This window comes from Syngnathus scovelli, chromosome 3 (assembly GCF_024217435.2).
Source record: "Syngnathus scovelli strain Florida chromosome 3, RoL_Ssco_1.2, whole genome shotgun sequence".
NCBI classification, from domain to species: domain Eukaryota; kingdom Metazoa; phylum Chordata; class Actinopteri; order Syngnathiformes; family Syngnathidae; genus Syngnathus; species Syngnathus scovelli.
In genome coordinates, this window is record NC_090849.1 from 2,745,258 (window position 1) to 2,765,728 (window position 20,471).

The window sequence follows — 20,471 nt, forward strand, 5'->3', positions numbered from 1 at the left end:
CTAAGCCTTTGGTTGCCGCCCAGTTCACTCTGCACCCGACCCTTTTGGCCCCTCCCACAGGTAGTGAGCCTTTTATTACAGTATTTGGTCTATCATATCAATGATCACACAATAATCAATGAATCACACATTTTAAATCATACCGTAGTTTTCGGACTAAAAGTCGCTCCGGAATGTAGGTCGCATTAGCCATAAAATGCACAATAATGTGAAAAAAAAACATAAGTCACTCCGGAGTATAAGTCGCATTTTGGGGGAAATTTCTTCGACAAAATCCAACACCAAGAACAGAGATGAATGAGCAACAACAGGCTAAACGATAGGTATGCTAACGTAACATGAACACAAACGAAGAGCTGAGAACGGGCCTGACGTAACATTCAGAGTTATTCAAATAACTATTACATAAATAACAAGTTTATAAAACCATCTGTGTCACTCCAATTCATTAAATCCATCGATCGTCCTGTATGTCAACAATGGGTGTGCGCCGCTGACGGCGCTTGCACTTCAAAATATTTCACAGGCCCATATAACGATATATAAATTATACATCAAATAATTATTATATAAGCAATAATATTATCAAACCATCTGTGTCACTCCAAATCATTAAATTCCTCGTCCTTTGTCAACAACGGCGCGCGTGCACCCTGACGTCAGCCTCGTTGTTATTCCACAGATCTAGTATATAACTATATTGTAGCGTTAACAAAGTACAAGGAAAGACGTGGGTGTGGTAAACGGCTCTTTATTTAACAAAACATGAGTTCAACGAGCCAACAACTACTGAACTGTAACGATAAAAACGTATACAAGTTGCTACATGAAATAAAATATCAAATAACTATAACATAAATAGTTCACCGCCACACGGCCCCAAGCACCGGCGTCGACTTCCAGGCATGTGGTGGCGTGGACTTCCATCCCCGGAAGTGGTACTTCCAGCCATGGAGGTGGAAGAGAGCTCCATAGAATTGGACCGGGCGTGCGTAAAAGCCATGTCCGAGCCCCATCCACCGTCCCCGGACAGCCACCCGGCCGACGCCAGCCCCCGGCTTCCATCCACGGAAGTGAAAGAGAGCCCCGTAGAGTAGGACCGTGCGTGCGTAAAAGCCATAATAGTTTTTTAATTTTGTGTCACTCCAAATCATTAAATCCTTCAAACTCTTCGTCCTCCGTGTCACTTACAAACAAAGCCGCTAATAATGCCGGTAGTACGTGGGGCCCTTCGTCATCTTCGTCATCCCGTGATTGAATCTTTGTCCTTTATGTAAACAACTTAAGCGCTGCGCCGCGCTGCTGACGTCACCTGAAATTCATATAACAGTAATCCCTTGCTACATCGCGGTTCGTCTATCGTGGTTTCACTTTTATTTTTTTATTTTGAAATTTTATGAAAAAATTCACATATAAGTCGCCCCCCCCACCCAAACTATGAAAAAAAAACGATTTATAGTCCGAAAAATACGGTACTTCTCCAAAAAGACTACCTCAAACCCAAATTCCAACTTCTTTATAGGAAATTTTAAATAATTAGTTTATTCATTAGTGTATTCATTCTTTTTTCTTCTTCTCATGTCTCAATCACGCTACTGTTTAAATTATTCATCATTTACCAAAAAATACTCCTCCTGTAGTCATCCTAAATGTGTTCAACTGTTCAGTTCTTTTTATTGTTTAACGTGCAAATGCATTGCATCCTAAAGTGTTATTAAACCTTTAACTTTCAACAGCAGCTTTAACTGATCAATCCATCCATCCATCCATCCATCCATCCATCCATCCATCCATCCATCCATCCATCCATCCATCCATCCATCCACCCTCCTAACATATCCACTTGTTCCAAATTGATTTCAAGTCTGTTATTGCTCCAAGTTTTTCTTCTACATTTAATACTCTCCCAACAATTTGATATCGTCATGTAATTGGCGATTATTCATTAGCGCGCTAACAAGTAGATAGATTTATCTACTTGTTTGCACGCTGTGCATCCATTTCAAGAAGTCTCTCGTTCTATTCATTCCTGCCGCGCTGCTGCTTCCATCACAGCATGTTGAATTCTAACGTGTCTTCTTAGGACTTAAAAACCATTAAATCTGAAAACACTTAAAATGTCACAATTCCGTAATCTTTTTCTACTTACTCCCCTCCCCTTTCACATATTAAAAAAACGTGTCACTAGGGAACAAAAGTAAACCAGTAAAGCAGCCTGCCATTATTGTGTATTATCTCTCGACAGCTCAAACGATTAAGAAAATAGTGACATCAGTATATAGTAAAAAATCTTATTCGAACCTTTTTCTTTCAATGTACCATCCACAATTGACTAAAGTTCAAGATGGTGGCGCGTGCACACGCAGCGGCCACTCTCTGTCCCATTCGGTGTTTTGTGAGTGTTTACTGAGTGTTTGTCCGGCAGTTTTGTGTATGTCCGTCTCGTGTGATACGTCGTGCTACTAGTGCGGCGGGCATGCTCTGCTCAACATGGGCGGAAGTGGGTTTTATGGCGTTCTGGACTTTGGTGCGGAGAGATTAAGGGCGCTCGGACTGCTTCGTCATGGAGCGACGCCGGACTGGCCTGCTCTTCCTCCCCCGGTTGGACTGCGTCGTGAGCTCGGACTGCTCTGTCCTGGACCATTGTTGGGATGCGTCGGCAGCGGGTCTGCGAGGCAGCGGAAGATGGGCCAGCGCGGAGACGTCGGGCCAGGCTTGCGGCCAACCCAGGTCGCCCAGCCGTGCCTTCCATTCTCCTGGCGTACATTCGTTCGCGGGACGAAAAGATGGGTTGCGTTCGCCTGATAGGATCCACGAACCGGACAGTGCGTGCCTGCTGTGTGCTCGTGTTCACAGTGGCCTGGTTGACTGTCATCTTTCCGGACTCTGCTGTGCATCGGGAGCGGCTAGCGTGCTATCACTCTTATTGTTCATCTTCTTGTTTTATTTTTCCTGTGTTGTTTACTTGTATGTGCGTTGTGAACTCTGTCTTGTCACCCTGGGATAGTGAGAAACGTAATTTCGATCTCTTTGTGTGTCTTGACATGCGGAGGAATTGACAATAAAGGAGACTTTGACTTTTGACTTGACAATTGGGAAAAGCTGAATGGACCATAACGCTCAAGGCATACAATTTAAGGTTATTTTAACTAGTTTTGGGTTTGGTCTACAATTTGGGAAGTGCGCTATCTGCGCCTCACGGCAAAAGCCATAGCCAATCACCTGTTATTCAATTTACTCACTGCGTGCTCGTTTTGTTTCTTTAGTTTTAGGAAAAGACTAAGACACCGAAACAATATTTAGTTGGTTGAGTGCAATCGTAATTCTTGTGAAGAAAGCTCTGTTTTCAGGAAAAATACAATACAGCGCCAGGCCTAATGCTCAAGAACAGAAAGTGTCCCTCCATTCAGAAAAGGCAACGTTTAAGGTTTTTTGGTCAGCGTTTAAGGTTTTTTGGTCAACTTATATTCAGTTGCACATGCCGGTGTGGGCCTAGTTTGATGGGTGATGAGTCAGGGGGTGTGGCAAGTTAGCAGGAGAGTTTGATTCCTTGGGAGTGGGTGTTGGTTCGGTGAGAGCTGGTCCCGTGGGCATGGGTGCTGATTATGGGCGATTCGGTGTGTGTGGGGGCTGTTTTCCATCCCGTCTTTCAGCCTTGGTGATCACCTTTGGCCGGGTTCTTGGTTGTTTTCCTTCTGCCGCTCACCCTCTGGCACCTCAACCAGTTTTATCTCCAAGTGTCCTTCCTGTATACCAGTGCTTCGCAATTATTTTCTGTGATGCCCCCCCTAGGGAAAAGAAAACATTTCACACACCCCCATGTTATTAACATTAAAGAAAAACAAAAAATAAATAAAAAAGAAAGATCAACTTACAATAAAGAATAACTTTATTAATAACATAGTTTTTTTAGTCAGTACAGTACAGATTCAAAGTGCATCACTTTGCCTGAAATTAAAAAATAAATTATAATTATTCAAACTATAAACATTCTTGACCAACTGCCATTTTATGCTGGAAAAAATATGTTAAAATAATAATAAACATACATAATATTAAATTAAATAACAGCAATAAATAATATTCAATTCAAAGTAATCAGCAACATTAACTCAGGAGCACAATATCTAAAACATTTTAACCTACAAAACAAAAATGAATAAAACAATTTGTGCTGTTTTTTAATCAAAATGAGGCAGCATTCCACGGCTGCAGGTAGTATCAGCTCTTCTGCGAACAATATGGTAGGATGAAGTAGCATTCACAAAGTGGGATGATTGTTGGCAATATTCAGCCCGTTTTTCCTGAAAAACCTCAAGCATCTTATCAGCGTGATTGGGGTGCAATGACTTCATAAGTGCTGCCTTGATTCATTTGGCTTCATACTGTCCGCTGCCAACGTTGTAAGGCACAGTAAACGCACCGGTCTTTCCTCGTCTCCCATCGTAATCACACTGAAGTGGAGCGCTACATACGTCATATATCCTTGTCTTAGCTTTCGTGTGACTCTCAATTCTCTTATCTCCGTCTCCGCCGTTCTTTTCAACCCTGTTTAATATTTTTCCATGGTGTCCCACTGCACTTTTTATCGCCTGCTCTGTGCTGTGTGTGCGTATGTTCCGTGCGCTCTACACTGTAGAGCAGACCCGGGCAAAATACGGCCCGCGGGCCATATCCGGCCCTTTGTGTGTCTCTGTCCGGCCCGCAATCATGGAGTACATTTGATTACAATTTAATAAATTTAAAAAAAATCAGTGTCGTACATGCAATACAACTGCGCTGCTTTTATTTTGAAAGGCGTCGCACTTCCGTGTAGCGTGCGTGCATGTGAGCTATGCGTGAAGGTGAACAAGAAGTAATGCTGCCCTCAAAATGTGTGCTGACGCGAACAAAAGAAAAGTTGACAAGGAGTGCCGTGTTTTCAACAAGACATGGACTGCCAAGTATTTCTTTACAGAACTGAAAGGTAAAGCCGTGTGCCTGGTTTGTGGCACACAGGTCGCTGTGTTTAAAGAATATAATTTGAGTCGCCACTACACGACCAAGCATGAGGAAAAATGTAGAAATCTGTCTAATAAAGAGCGCGCAACAGAGGTTGGTGCATTCCTAGCAAAACTGCAAGCCCAACAAGGACTTTTTATCAAACCTCACACCCACAGAGATGCAGTGGACAGGACAAGTTTTGTCATTTCCCGCAAAATTGCCAGAAAAAGTAAGCCGTTTACTGACGGAGAGTTTATTAAGGAGTGCTTATTGGACTCTGTTGCACTGATATGCCCGGAGAAAAAGAGCGCATTTGAGAATGTGTCACTCTCCCGACATACCGTAACAAGGCGGGTTGAGGACACATTGATATGTTTCTATAAATGTGTTGTAATTCACAGTTTGAGGAAAAGTTAAAGAAGTTAAGAATAAATTGTACTTATAAATGATTTTTTTATTTGACCTATACACCACAATTTCACATAGCCTAATATATTAAATATAAACAGAATAATTGTAGTCTTCTAATTACCAGTACCAGCTATTTAAAATAAATAATTTAGTGCATATTACAATGGAATAAAGTTGAGCAGGTTTAAATTATCGTTGGTGTGGCCCTCTGACATAACTCAGGTTTTTCATGTGGCCCCTTGTAAAAATTAATTGCCCACCCCTGCTGTAGAGTGAATACTACTTGCGCACACTCTTCCAGTGATACCGACACCTACTGCAGTGGATGTCAAATTACCCTTTAATCTAGTACAGCCAAAAGAAAAGCATGTTGGTAAACCATTCTTGCACATAATCCACTTCACCCACTGTTGCACACCGTCCATTCATCATCCTTTCAATTTTGTCATTTTGTACGGAAATATGTGAACTTTTGGGTGTGACATCATCAATTTGTTAATGTTCCCTGACTATGCAAAGTTATTACTCACCACTAACCATGCATTTGTTTGTTTGTTCTTTTGACACTCCATGTACTTGTTTACTTCGCCACATTCTCAGTTTAATCATGCTTCCAACCATATATTTTCATTGTTAGACAAAACATTTCCTCCTCTCCAGAACATTCAGTAGTAATCCAAAGCTGGCGTCTAGCATCAGGCAACATACGACGTCACATCAAGCATTAATCAAAATACATAAAATATAATCAAGTACTGATCATTCATAGACGCCTTTGGCAGTGTCCGTGATTTAGAAAAACATCAGGCATGCATTAAACAATTCCTTAAGGGTTGTTAGGCTATTCAGGCAATATATCAAAAAACATGTATTATTTCAAAGTGCACATAAATGCATATCAGATCATGAAGTTATAAAAACCTTTGCCATTACCACATATAAAAAATGTCTAGTTACGTCTTCTTTATTGATTTGGTGTGTAGGTATAATTATATGCTTAAAATGTTTCTTTTATTGATGTAATATTTGAATATACTTGTCTACTTATGTACTTTATTCAATGAGGTGTGAGCATGTTTTTGTCGCTAGGCAGGACTTTTAATATTTCGACCCCATTCCTTCACTAGAAAAATTAAACTAATATTTGGCCAAATCACTCCCCGATGGCTCTTTGAGACTTCTCTAGGACCATCCATCCATCTCCTTCCGCTTATCCGGAGTCGGGTCGCGGGGGCAGCAGCTTTAGGAGGGACTCCCAGACTTCCCTCTCCCCAGCAACTTCATCCAGCTCATCCCGGGGGATCCTAAGACGTTCCCAGGCCAGCTGAGAGACAGTCTCTCCAGCACGTCCTGGGTCATCCACGGGGTCTCCTGCTGGTAGGACATGCCCGGAACACCTCTCCAGGGAGGCGTCCAGGAGGCATCCTGATGAGATGCCCGAGCCACCTCATCTGGCTCTTCTCAACGTGAAGGAGCAGCGGCTCTTCTCCGAGTCTCTCCCGGATGATAGGTGAGGGTAGGAGCGTAGATCGACCGGTAAATTGAGAGCCTTGCCTTTTAGCTCAGCTCTCTCCTCACCACGACGGACCGGTACAGAATCCACATTACAGCCGACGCTGCATCTTGCCCTCGCTCATGAACAAGACCCCAAGATACTTAAACTCCTCCACTTGGGGAAGGATCTCAACCCTGATCTGGAGAGGACATTCCACCCTTTCCCGATCGAGAACCATGGACTCAGATTTGGAGGTGCTGACCCTCATCCCAACTGCTTCACACTCGGCTGCGAAACGCTCCAGTGAGAACTGCAGATCACGGCTTGAAGAAGCCAACAGCACCACGTCGTCTGCAAAAAGCTGAGCTCCCCAAACCGGACACCCTCAACGCCTTGGCTACACCTAGAAATTCTGTCCATAAAAGTTATGAACAGAACCAGTGACAAAGGGCAGCCTCGGCAGAGTCCAACCCTCACTGGGAACGAATCCGACTTACTGCCGGAAATGCGGACCATCAGCAGCACGCCATCTCCACTATAAACAGTGTTGACGGTGCACTGCTTCCCCTCCTGGGACGCCGAATGGTGGAGCAGAATTTCCTCGAAGCGGTTGAGATGTCATTCTCCATGGCCTCGCCAAACTCCTCCCATGCCCGGGTTTTTGCATCAGCAACCCCCAAAGCTGCGTTCCGCTTAGCTTTCCGGTACTTGTCGGCTGCCTCCGGAGTCCCACAGGCCAAAACGGCCCAATAGGACTCCTTCTTCAGTTTGACGGCATCCCTTACCGCCGGTGTCCACCAGCGGGTTCGGGGATGGCAGCCACGTCAGGCACCAACCACCTTACGGCCACAACTCCGGTCGGCTGCCTCAACAATGGAGGCACAGAACATGGTCCACTCGGACTCAATGTCCCCCGCCTCCTACGGGACGTTGGAAAAGCTCTGCTGGTGGTGGGAGTTGACAGGGGATTCTGCTAGACATTCCCAGCAGACTCTCACAGTACGTTTGGGTCTGCCAGGTCGGACCGCCATCTTCTCCCACCATCGGAGCCAACCCACCACCAGGTGATGATCAGTTGATAGGTCCGCCCCTCTCTTCGCTAGAGTGTCCAAAACATGTGGTCGCAAATCCGATGACATGACTACAAAGTCGATCATCGAACTGCGGCCTAGGGTGTCCTTGTGCCAAGTGCACACATGTACGCCCTTATGTTTGAACATGGTGTTCATTATTGACAATCTGTGTCGAGCACAGAAGTCCAACAATAGAACACCGCTAGGGTTCAGATCGGGGGAGCCGTTCCTCCCAATCACGCCTTTCCAGGTCTCACTTTAATTGCCCACCTGAGCATTGAAGTCACCAAGTAGAACAATGGAGTCCACAAAAGGAACGCTTTCCAGCACTTCCTTTAAGGACCCCAAAAAGGGTGGGTACTCTGAGCTACTGTTTGGTGCATAGGCATAAAAAACAGTCAGCCCTTACACCTTGAAAGCGGCTCTCTCATCCTGGCACACAGCGGTGATGTCCAAAGCTCCCATCCAGTTTCCTCCTGGAGAGCAGTTGTCGTTAATGCATTTGCGGGTCCTCCAACCTTGGATGCAACATGTGTAGTCAGCAAGACTTGGAATGGTCCCTCCCGCCTTGGCTGGCCCAGTTCCTTCTTTTGATGACCTTGGTGTAGACCCAGTCTCCTGGATTGATGGGGTTGTTGACCTGTGAGGAGGAAAGATCAGGCGGCAGTAAATTTGTCTTTGACACAGTTTGAGCGTCCTGATCATATAATCTGCCAAGGACTGCTCTTCATCTGTTGTTTGCAACTCTCGGAGTCAATTGTCGTGCCCATTTAACTGGCAAATAGGAGTGTTTGCGGGAAGAGTTTGAACACTTCCTAATGATTCCCTTTAACCAAAGACTATTTATGACAGGGGCGTTCCCATTTATTGCCTCCTGGTGTAAAAGAGATTGTCTTATCCATGCCTTCTTTCTCCTCACACGCTCGCACCCACACAGGGTGTGCGCACACACACACACACACACATCTGCACGCACACATACACAAAACGGCATACAAAGTTCAGCCGAACGACAACAAGACTGTCACAATTTTACAGAGATTACTCACAAACAGAACACACAGACAAAGGGATTCTAATCCATCTCTCATGTAGCTTCTTTTGATACAATCTCCTATCGGTAACTGTATAGCAGACATTTTAGCATATAATCCCATACTCTGCTCTCTCGCTTCTACTTTTTCATGTCGGTGCAGTCGTAGGTGGCCCCTATTGCAGTCATTGTCTTGTTAACTGTCGCCTTGTGACTCCTATGCATGATTGTGTGAATGTCAAAAATTGAACGTACCTAACTTTCTGACCATCCAACCTCCACTGTGGAACAAAAAAACCTTACTATTGTATTGAGTAGGTACATTAAGCAACCTAGCTTCCTCCTGACTGCCAAATGTCCTGTTCTAAAATTTATATAGCTCGACCTCTACGTTTTAAGCTTGATGAGCCAAAATATCAGATCTTGCTCTTGTTTCCTACCGTTTTAGCCTATTTGTTTTATCCAAATCCGTTCAATCTCTGATTATAATGCTTTTCTCTGTAGCCCTACGTATTTTTCAAATTTGTATTTATTTATTTATCAAATCTCCTCAGTTCTGTCAAACTCAGTGCACAATGAACCTCCCTTCCACTTTGAACCAAGCTTCACCAAATTTGGTAACGCCGTAGCAAGGAGTGCGATTTGGTTGTCGGATACTCCAAGTCCATATCTTTTTGCTGCACTTCACCCTCTCAAGTTGGTGTTCTTTTGTTGTTGCTTCAGAGCGACCCCATCCATCACGCTTGAATGAGTCCATTGTTCAAATGAGTCAATTTTCATCATTGTGAGTCCTCCGCTTTTCACTGTCTTTTCTCGTCCCCGAGGATGTTGTCTGTCCTCCGGAGTGTACTTGTCCTTCTCCAAGCACGACAGCAGTCTTTTCTTGTCCTTCGCCAAAGGTCAAAGGTGCTTCAGAGCCAGGCACCATTTTGTAGTTGTTCACGGCTGCAGGCGAAGACTCGGATTGGGTTTCAGGGGCCCTGACACTGAGAATGACAGGCTGGGACGTCAAACTTGTAAGACTATCTCCAAATGTAGCTGCTTTCATCAATTTGCTGGTAACATTTATTTACCAAACTTCAAATTCTCCTAATAACAGCGGTCTCGTTTTTATATCGTAAATCCTGCAACTCATCCTATTTTTGAGCTACATTACTATATTACTATAGATATATAGTTCCAATTTAATCGGACAGTATGTTGTCTTCAGTATCATTATTGAAAATCAACTCATCGAGGTCTGCGTTCCACAGCAAGCCCTGATCTGTATGTCTTGACCTCTCACATGTTATTGTCATGCTTGCTCAAAAATGTGACTTAGAGTATGGTCCTGTGAATTCTCAATCTCCCCAATGAAATTGGATCCCACCTCGTAGTTCTTATCGTTCTCATGTTCCTGTTAGCCTGCAATTGTCCAAATCAAAAATGTTTTCTTTTAACTGTCTTGCTTTTGAACCTCTAAATCTCTCGTGTTGCTAACCTATCTACACCAGAACAAAAAAATTACCACAATATAACACCAAATGTATTCGAAAATTCATTGTCATAAAGTGTTGCATTATTACTATCCTCCACTATCTGTCCTACTCACTCCCCCCTTTTGAGGCTTGGCAACGCCCATGCCTCACACCTTGATCAACTTTTTGGGAGAATGCGTTCTTTACTACATACGATTCCATCATCATTTAATTTGACTTTCTTTCCAAAACGCTTCTCAATTTCTCAGTTCACACATCTTCTACATGTGTTACTGGTTCTCCAGTTTTTTTCTCTAGTTAATTATCAATCCAAAAGCTACGTGTTTCTTTCTAACATTCAACCTACTCAAAATCAGTCTTTCATCAAAGACGCTCCACTAATTTTCTATAGTAGTCGCCAACGACTTCAACCATTCAACCTTTCATTCAGGCAATCATTCATCAATGCTCATCATATGCATCTCACACAGTCTCCAAGAAGGAGTCTTCCCATCACATTGGTCCCAATTCATCCAAGCTCACCACACAACATTCATATATCATTTTCAACTCAGGTTTCCTGGTAGAACAATCCACCAATTCAAAAAAACTTAACTAAAACAAACAACTGGCAAATTAATCTAAATGTTTTCTTTGTTTTTAAATTTGAAGAACTCAATCTCTCAGATTTAGCTTGCATTTAGAATTTTGTATAATCTTATAACACAACCAATCAATTATTCCTATTAAATGTAGCATTGCAAAATCTTAAATTCACAATTTAGTTTTTTCCAATTCCTGAAAGCATGTTCTGTCGTTCATTTCTGTTCTGCGGTGCAAATTGGATAGACCACAGTCTAGCAAAAAAAATTTTATACTAAAACTTTAGCCAATGTTCATCATTTTAACATATACGCACACACATGCACAGCTCTCGCACGCAAAAGGTAGTTCCCAGCACCAATGATTCATCACAGGCTGGCCATTTCCTGTGGTCGATCATGAGCTGGTCCCTCCCATGCACACGAGGACAGCACATTCTAATTTTATTTATTTATCTTCTAGAAGCAAGTTGCATTTCTTTACCACTTGATTTGCATATTTTAACTTTAGTGTAACACAAATTGATCTCTAGTCATTTGTAATTGGGCATACAAACAGCATTGTCATACTTCTTGGATGGACAGGACTTCTAATAATCTAAAAAAATTCTAATAATCTGACAATGACATGTTTTGCTGTCATATGGGCATCTATTCTTTCTTTCTCTGTATGAGCATAAGCGGTCAAAGAGGAGGAAGCTTGTCATGCTAAAAATTTGGCTTTTCCTCTGCTCCTTCCTCCACCCTTTGATTGATATTGTTTTGCAAAACGACACACTCTTGCATAGTGTCCTCGTCTCCCACAGTTCCAACAGTTGTCTGAATCTGATAGGGGTTTTGATCTGAATGGTGGCTTGCGACCTTGTTGGTATCTAACTCTCCCTCTGCCCCTTTGGGAACTTTGGAAGAAGATCGTTGTATCTTCATTTAGATCATTATCATCATCTAGATGAAATACATCAGAACTTTTGCCTTTCTCAATCCCTTTATCAGCGTCTCTGGGCCACTGCATGTTTTTTGTAAACCAAGCAGTGTCCGCTTCCAGTGAGGAGCGCAATTTTAAGATGTTGCTGATAAGAACTCTCAACTGCATCATTGAATGGGATGCCACTATGTACCCAGAATTCTTTTTCAAATCTCAATTGAATGGCGGCGTCATCACTTTTCAACTTTCTATCTTTTGTATTTTGGATTTGTTCTCTTCTTTCTTGTGAAGCTTTCAACCACACTCTACCACTTCAGCATGTATTGCATACAATTAAGAAATCTACTTGCCATGAACTTCTCATCTCAAAGAAGAGCAGACCAAGAGATTTACCGTTCTTATTTCCCATCTTAATTTTAGTAGTTTAAAGTTTTACAATTTTTTTTCAAATGTTTTTTCTTTGAGGATCCTCAATGCAGGTTTAAATTGACCTTTCAACAGATTACTAGCCTGTTTTATTGCCGTGGATCAACGCTAGAACTGCTTTTTAGTCAATTTATCCTACCAGTCACACACTTAATTACACAAACTCCAGCGCTTTTTTAGGCCTATCCAGGGATGGGTGTAAAACCCTCCCAAACAGCTTTGGAAAAACGGACAAAAGAAAAAATCTACGCCCTCCTTCAATTACGAAAAAGAAGCTCTTTTTTTCTTAGCCCGTTTCTTCCACTGGGACTAGAATCCCAACTGTTTCATGGCTTGGAAAAACCAAAGCCGTATTCTCATAGCTCGGACAAACCAAAGCCGTATCTCATCTCATAGCCCGGACAAACCAAAGCCGTATTCTCATAGCTCGGACAAACCAAAGCCGTATCTTTAGCGCTTTAACTTACTTGTCCCCTGGTTCGTTGCACCGCCGGATCCCGTCAATCCACCTCTGTCAGACGAAGGCAGACCTAAGATGCTGGCCCAGCGAAGAATTCTCTTCCCAGGACTTTCTTTTCCAGGTCCTCCTAATGGACGCTGGCTTGTCGACAATGCAGCACGTCCTCCTTCGCCGGTCAGATGGTGGGTATGAGGATCCCGGGTTTCGGCACCAAAATGTTGGAGTTGTGCACACTCCAACTTATTTTGCAAGAACCAAACAGGAGACAAGTAAGTCCTCTTAAGCACCTGCAGGTGGAGAGTCCATTCGTCGCTGTCTGAACAGCGATGATCGAATGAAGTCTGCCAGTCTCCTTCCTGCAAGGGCATATTTATTAGGAGGAACAGAGTGGGGGTGAGAGTGGACAGGTTTGGTCAACCCCCGGCCTCTGGTAAGATCAGAGCAGGGGGTGTTTTACGATGTTGTGGGAAACAGAACAACTTTGATTCCTTCCTCTGCAGCTGGTCACTCAAGCAGAGGAAGCAACCACTTTATTTTACTGCGTTGTGAGAGCAAGACAAGATTGGTTAATCATTATAGTCTACATTCCAACATAATCCTATGATAAAGAAAACCTGGAAAACCCTAACAATATTATTAAACCATCTGTGTCCCTCCAAATCATTAAATCCATCGATCAAATTCCTCGTCCTTTGTCAACAACACCGGGCGTGCGCCCTGACGTCAGCCTCGCCGTTATTCCACAGATCTAGATATGCGTAGCGTGCGGCACTGTTGAGCTATTTTCTGGAATGTCTGCTGTACGCGCACTTGCTCCTTTTTTGCTCCTCTTATTTATTAATTAATTATTTATTTATCCATCCATCCATCCATTTTCTGAACCGCTTAGTCCCCACGGGGGTCGCGGGCGTGCTGGAGCCTATCCCAGCCGTCATCGGGCAGTTGGCAGGGGACACCCTGAACCGGTTGCCAGCCAATCGCAGGGCACACAGAGACAAACAACCATTCGCACACGCACTCACACCTAGGGACAATTGATTGTGATCAATCGGCCTACCAAGCATGTTTTTGGGATGTGGGAGGAAACCGGAGTGCCCGGAGAAAACCCACGCGGGCTCGGGGAGAACATGCAAACTCCGCACAGGGAGGGCCGGAGGTGGGATCGAACCCGCACCCTCCTAACTGTGAGGCGGACGTGCTACCCAGTGCGCCACCGAGCCGCCCTATTTATTTATTTATTTATTTATTTATTTATTTATTTATTTATTTATTTGTGTTATTTATTCATTATTTATTCAGCACGCTGTTGTTATACTTGTTTACTTGTTTGTCTGTTGTGGGCCATGTCTTGTCACCGTGGGATAGGGGGGAACGGAATGTCGGTTTCTTTGTGTGTCTTTGGCATATGGAGAAATTGACAATAAAGCTGACTTTGACTTTGACTTTGACTAACTATATTGTAGCGTTAACAAAGTACAAGGAAAGATGTGGGTTTGGTAAATGGCTCTTTATTTAACAAAACAAAAGTTTAATGAGCCAGCAACTACTGAACTGTAACGATAAAAACATATACAAGTTGCTACACGAAATAAAATATATCAAATAACTAACATAAATAGTTTACCGCCACACGGCCCCAAGCACCGGCGTCGACTTCGAGGCGTGAGGCGGCGTGGACTTCCATCCCCGGAGGAAGTGCTTCTAGCCACGGAGGTGGAAGAGAGCTCCATAGAATAGGACCGGGCATGCGTAAAAGCCATGTCTGAGCCCCATCCACCTTCCCCAGACAGCCACCTGGCCGAGCGCCGGCCCCCGACTTCCATCCACGGAAGTGAAAGAGAGCTCCGTAGAGGAGGACCGGGCATGCGTAAAAGCCATAATAGTTTTTCAAACCTTCTGTGTCACTCCAAATCATTAAATCCTTCAAACTCTTCGTCCTCCGTGTCACTTACAAACAAAGCCGCTAATGATGCCGGTAGTACGTGGGGCCCTTCGTCATCTTCGTCATCCCGTGATCGAATCGTTGTCCTTTATGTAAACAACCGCCACGCCGCGATGCTGACGTCACTTGAAATTCAAATTACAATAATCCCTTGCTACATCGCGGTTCGTTTATCGCGCTTTCACCTTTTTTCTTTTTAATTTTGAAAATATGTGAAAAAATTTACATATAAGTCGCTCCTCAGTATAAGTCGTCCCCCCACCCAAACTATGAGGAAAAAAAAAAAAACGCGACTATAGTCGGAAAAATACGGTATTTTTCCTTTTGTGTGTTGACGCTGAGTCCAGTACACTAAGTAATCAGTGCTGGGCAAATCAGTACGGGACTGTCCAGGGCCCACTGTCCATACCCATTGTCCTTTTGTGAACCAACATTGTCCATTGAGTCACTCGCGGGACCCTGGTCAGCGTCCAGATGTCCTGCAACAAGTGAGAACATATGGATGGATGGATGGATGGATGGATGGATGGATGGATGGATGGATGGATGGATGGATGGATGGATGGATCCTCAGGGGGAAATTCAGTCGTCGGCAGTTAAATACATACTAAATAGACAATATAAACATCAGACAAGACAAAAACGACAACAAAAGAGAAGAATAGATCTAATTCACAAATGTCTAAGTCAAGGCCCGCAAATTAATTTTTCATGGCCCCCTGGATGATATTTAATTATTATTAGAACCAGCCCACAGGCCACAGTTGCCCGCTGCCGTTTTGCACGTGACCAATATGGCTCCCACACTCCGTCTTTGACTCAAGGTGGAGCAAGCAACTCGGGGTGTACTCAGACCAGAAAAGTCCTTTTGTCGGCTTGTTTGGTCCGAACCAAAAGTGATTTTTTTTTCATTTGGTGCGTTTCCTATTCAGACTGTACATTTTGCAAGCTTAGTATATTTTGTAAACACACCCATGCTTGTGACAATCTGTGCTTCCATTGAACAGCAATGACCAAGGTGGCACACATAGCACTGACCCAGAAATGGAGGAAAACATGCAAGTCCTCCGCGCTGCATTCCTGCTCTGCATATTTGTTCTGCTGGTTCGGATCTATGCAGTTTTTATTCACACCTGAAGCGAACTGCACCAAAGTTCATTTGGAATCCAACCGAGACCACTTGAAAAAGTGGGTCTTGGTCCATTTCTTTAATCCGCTCCAGTATTTTTTGCGTGTATACACACCTGCACAAAAATTCCGGATCCCTTGTCTGTTTAGTAGCAAGATAAAAACAGTCCCTTCCCCTTTTTTTTAAAGTCCAAGATTGAATAATTGTCCTTAAAAGTCACCAATCAGAGGCCAGCAGTTGGGCTCCTCTTGCTATTTTTTCTCATTTTACTATTTGAAAGCAGTTATCGGTGGGATTATAGAGCAACCCAGTAATGCATTGTCAATTTATAATGCATGTACTTTCAATGATTTATTTATCTTGATATTAATAAACATTTAGTTTTTAAAAATAATTATTTTTTTTGCTGTTTGCCTGTTGAAATTTTTTTCCCTTGAGGTTACTAACAGAACTATAACAAAATATTGCATTATTCTTTTATTGTAGAGATCATGTGAGTTTTCTTTGAAAGAAGTTCGTTTTTGTCAATTTGCCTGTTGAAAAATTATTTTACTTGAAATTACCGACAGATCCATAAGAAAATATTGCATTATTCGTTGAATTATTAAATAATATACAGTGGGGGAAATAAGTATTTGACCCCTTGCTGATTTTGCAGGTTTGCCCACTTACAAAGAATGCAACGATCTACTATTTTAATCATATGTACATTCTAACAGTGAGAGACAGAATCCCCCAAAAAATTCCAGAAATTCACATCATATGAATTTATAAAAATTGATAACCGTCAGATGAGGAAAAACAAGTATTTGAACCCCTGGACAAACAGCATGTAAAAGCCATTATTGGCCAGCACAGATGTCAAACGGTTTTTATAGTTGGTGACAAGCTTTGTGCACATTTCGGCAGGGATGTTGGCCCACTCTTCCCTGCAGACAGCCTCCAAATCATTCAGGTTCCGAGGTTGTTGCCTGGCAACTCGAATTTTAAGCTCCCTCCAAAGATTTTCAATTGGATTCAGGTCTGGAGACTGGATTGTTGATCTGCACAAGGCTGGGATGGGCTACAAGAGAATCGGAAAGCAACTTGGAGAGAAAAGATCAACTGTCGGTGCAGTAATCAGGAAATGGAAGAAGCACCACACCACCGCCAACCTCCCTCGGTCTGGGCCTCCACACAAGATCTCACCTCGTGGGGTCTCCCTGATCATGCGAATGGTGAGGAATCATCCCAAAACCATAAGGGGGGAACTGATGAATCAACTGAAGGCAGCTGGGACCACAGTTGCAAAAGAAACGGTTGGTAACACACTACGCCGTCATGGATTGAAATCCTGCCGCGCACGCAAGGTCCCCCTGTACAGGCCCGCATGAAGTTTGCCATTCAGCACCTGGACGACTCAGAAGAGGCCTGGAATAAGGTGATGTGGTCAGATGAGACCAAAATAGAACTTTTTGGCCTCAACTCAACTTGTCGTGTTTGGAGGGCAAAGAACACCGAGTACAACCCAAAGAACACCATCCCCACCGTCAAGCATGCTGGTGGCAACATCATGCTTTGGGGGTGCTTTTCAGCCAAGGGGACGGGACAACTCCATCGTATTGAGGGGAGGATGGACGGGGCCATGTATCGTAGAATTCTGGACCAACATCTCCTTCCCTCAGTGAGAAAGCTGAAGATGGGTCGAGGATGGGTGTTTCAGCACGGCAACGATCCTAAGCACACCGCCAAAACAACAAAAGAGTGGCTGAAGAAGAAGCACATCAAGGTTCTGGAGTGGCCTAGCCAGTCTCCAGACCTGAATCCAATTGAAAATCTTTGGAGGGAGCTTAAAATTCGAGTTGCCAGGCGACAACCTCGGAACCTGAATGATTTGGAGGCTGTCTGCAGGGAGGAGTGGGCCAACATCCCTGCCGAAATGTGCACAAAGCTTGTCACCAACTATAAAAACCGTTTGACATCTGTGCTGGCCAATAATGGCTTTTCTACAAAATATTAACATGCTGTTTGTCCAGGGGTTCAAATACTTGTTTTTCCTCATCAGACGGTTATCAATTTTTATAAATTCATATGATGTGATTTTCTGGAATTTTCTTTGGGATTCCGTCTTTTACTGTTAGAATGTACATATGATTAAAATTATAGATCGTTGCATTCTTTGCAAGTGGGCAAACCTGCAAAATCAGCAAGGGGTCAATTACTTATTTGCCCCACTGTACACTGTGTTAGGTTCTGTGTTAGGTTCAATAGGCTATGTTCATTCCAATATGTTTTAATAAACATTTAAACATTCCGGACCTTGGTGTATTTGACTTTGACATACCTGATCTAATTAAATAAAATAGGTTAATAATAATTTATCATTAAATAGATCAAATAAGGCGGCTCGGTGGCGCACTGGGTAGCACGTCCGCCTCACAGTTAGGAGGGTGCGGGTTCGATTCCACCTCCGGCCCTCCCTGTGTGGAGTTTGCATGTTCTCCCCGGGCCCGCGTGGGTTTTCTCCGGGCACTCCGGTTTCCTCCCACATTCCAAAAACATGCTTGGTAGGCCGATTGATCACTCCAAATTGTCCCTAGGTGTGAGTGTGAGTGCGATTGGTTGTCTGTCTCTGTGTGCCCTGCGATTGGCTGGCAACCAGTTCAGGGTGTCCCCCGCCTACTGCCCGATGACGGCTGGGATAGGCTCCAGCACGCCCGCGACCCCCGTGGGGACTAAGCGGTTCAGAAAATGGATGGATGGATGGATAGATCAAATAAACACAGTATCATGACCGTTAACACACCCCTAACCCCCGCGACGAGTGAAAACTCTCACGGTACGGAGAAGAAATGAACCCCTCAGCCTTTCCGTGGCGCAAGACTGTGTCAACAGCCTGTCACTGAAACTACTCCTCAGCCCAGTGATGGTGCTTTAAGTGGGTGGACAGGGTTGTCTTTGATGGACTGCAGGCTGGCCAATACCTGCTGTTCTGCCACAGACGCCAGATCTGGCAGCTCCGTGCCCACAATAGAACCTGCCTCCCTCACTAGTTTGTCCAGACGGGAGCCATCCCTCTTCTTAATGGCAGAGGGGTGATACTGTATGCATCCTCAACGTTTGCATACAGCAGGTCAATAGTCATATTTCCCCTGGTGTAACAACCCACATACTGGGTGAAGGCAGGTAGAGAGAGTCCTGTCCAAACTCACGTGGTTAAAGTCCTCGAAGATCAGCAGCAATGCCTCAGGGTGCTGTCTGCAGGTCAGCAAACGCAGAGCGGCAGAGAGGATTTCAAGGTTGAACAAAAAATCCCTTGAGTAGGCAAAACTCGCCATTCCACCGACGATGAAAGAAGGTTTTAAAAAACAGAGCAAGAGAACTGCTGGTTGCAACACACGACGGCGCCAAGAAGGAAAGAAAATGTACAAAAATGTCATGTACGCAGTGTTTAGCAAATTACGTCCAAAATGTAATTAGTTAGTTACTAGTCGCCTTTTCAAAAAAGTAATTGAATTACTCCATAAATGTAACTACACTGCTCACAAAAATTAAAGGAACAGTTCTTTATTAGGGTATGGCATGAATTCAATTACACTTTTCTGATAAGGTTTTTGTCAGGTACGTGGCAGAGGGGGTTGCTGCCTTGGTGTTGATGGAATTAACAACAGGTGCACTAGAGGGGCAACAACGAGATGGTCCCCAAAACAGGACTGGTTTTGCAGGTGGAGGCCATTTCAAGTTCCTCCCTCTTGATCTTTTTTAACAGTTTTTCTACAAGTGTTGGCTTTAGCTAGAGTCATAATCTTGACTGGGAGCATGAGGCGATTTCTTAACCCTCCTGAAGTTGCACAGATTGTCCAACTCCTCCAGGATGCCACATCCATGCATGCTGTTGCATGAAGATTTGATGTGTCTCCCAGTACAATTGCCATAGCATGGAGGAGATTCCAAGAGACAGGCAGTTACTCTAGGAGAGATGGACAGGGCCGTAGACCAGGCATGTCAAACATACGGCCCGCGGGCCGGATCCGGCCCATTAGATCATTTAATCCGGCCCGGCATAAATTTGAGTATGTCAAAAAAACAAGCGAGTCTCTAGCTCATTTCTATCAAAAGTTATGATTTTTTAAAATAAATACAAACCAAGTGCTCCCTCCAGTCACGGGAGGGCAGTAAATGTGTAAAAGAGCTCACGTCCAGCGGCATTGACACGAGTTAGTACTAAAACCAAACTGTCAATCTTGCTTTACAATTCACCACAAGTTATCGGTCAACACACCCTTCCCAAAATGGCACTGTCAAAAAAAAGAAAAGTGGACACGGAGTGCAGAGTTTTCAAGGAAAAATGGACTGAGCATTATTTATTCACAGAAGTTACTCTGCGCATTTCTCTTGTCTCACAGCTGTTCGTCCGGAGGCACCGGACCGTCCCGATAATGATTTGAAAAAATATAAAGACAACATAACAGATTTTCTGCGAGAGTTCGAGCAGAGGTTTCAGGTATTCAGTGAACTTGTGAACAAATTTGGCTTTTTTCGCTCGCCATTTACAG

General features: G+C 43.8%; 1 protein-coding gene across 9 annotated transcripts in view; it reads left to right on the plus strand.

Annotated features, from left to right (window-relative positions):
- Nucleotides 1-20,471, plus strand: part of LOC125993644 (frataxin, mitochondrial) — a 105,636-nt gene that overhangs the window by 10,586 nt on the left and 74,579 nt on the right. For 5 of the 9 annotated variants that reach the window (XM_049762383.2, XM_049762391.2, XM_049762385.2 and 2 more), the window contains one exon: nt 20,322-20,419. The exons of the other annotated variants lie outside the window; for them this stretch is intronic. The gene's annotated coding sequence lies outside the window, so the exon portion shown is untranslated. The remainder of the gene's footprint in view (nt 1-20,321; nt 20,420-20,471) is intronic. 9 annotated transcript variants of the gene reach the window in all.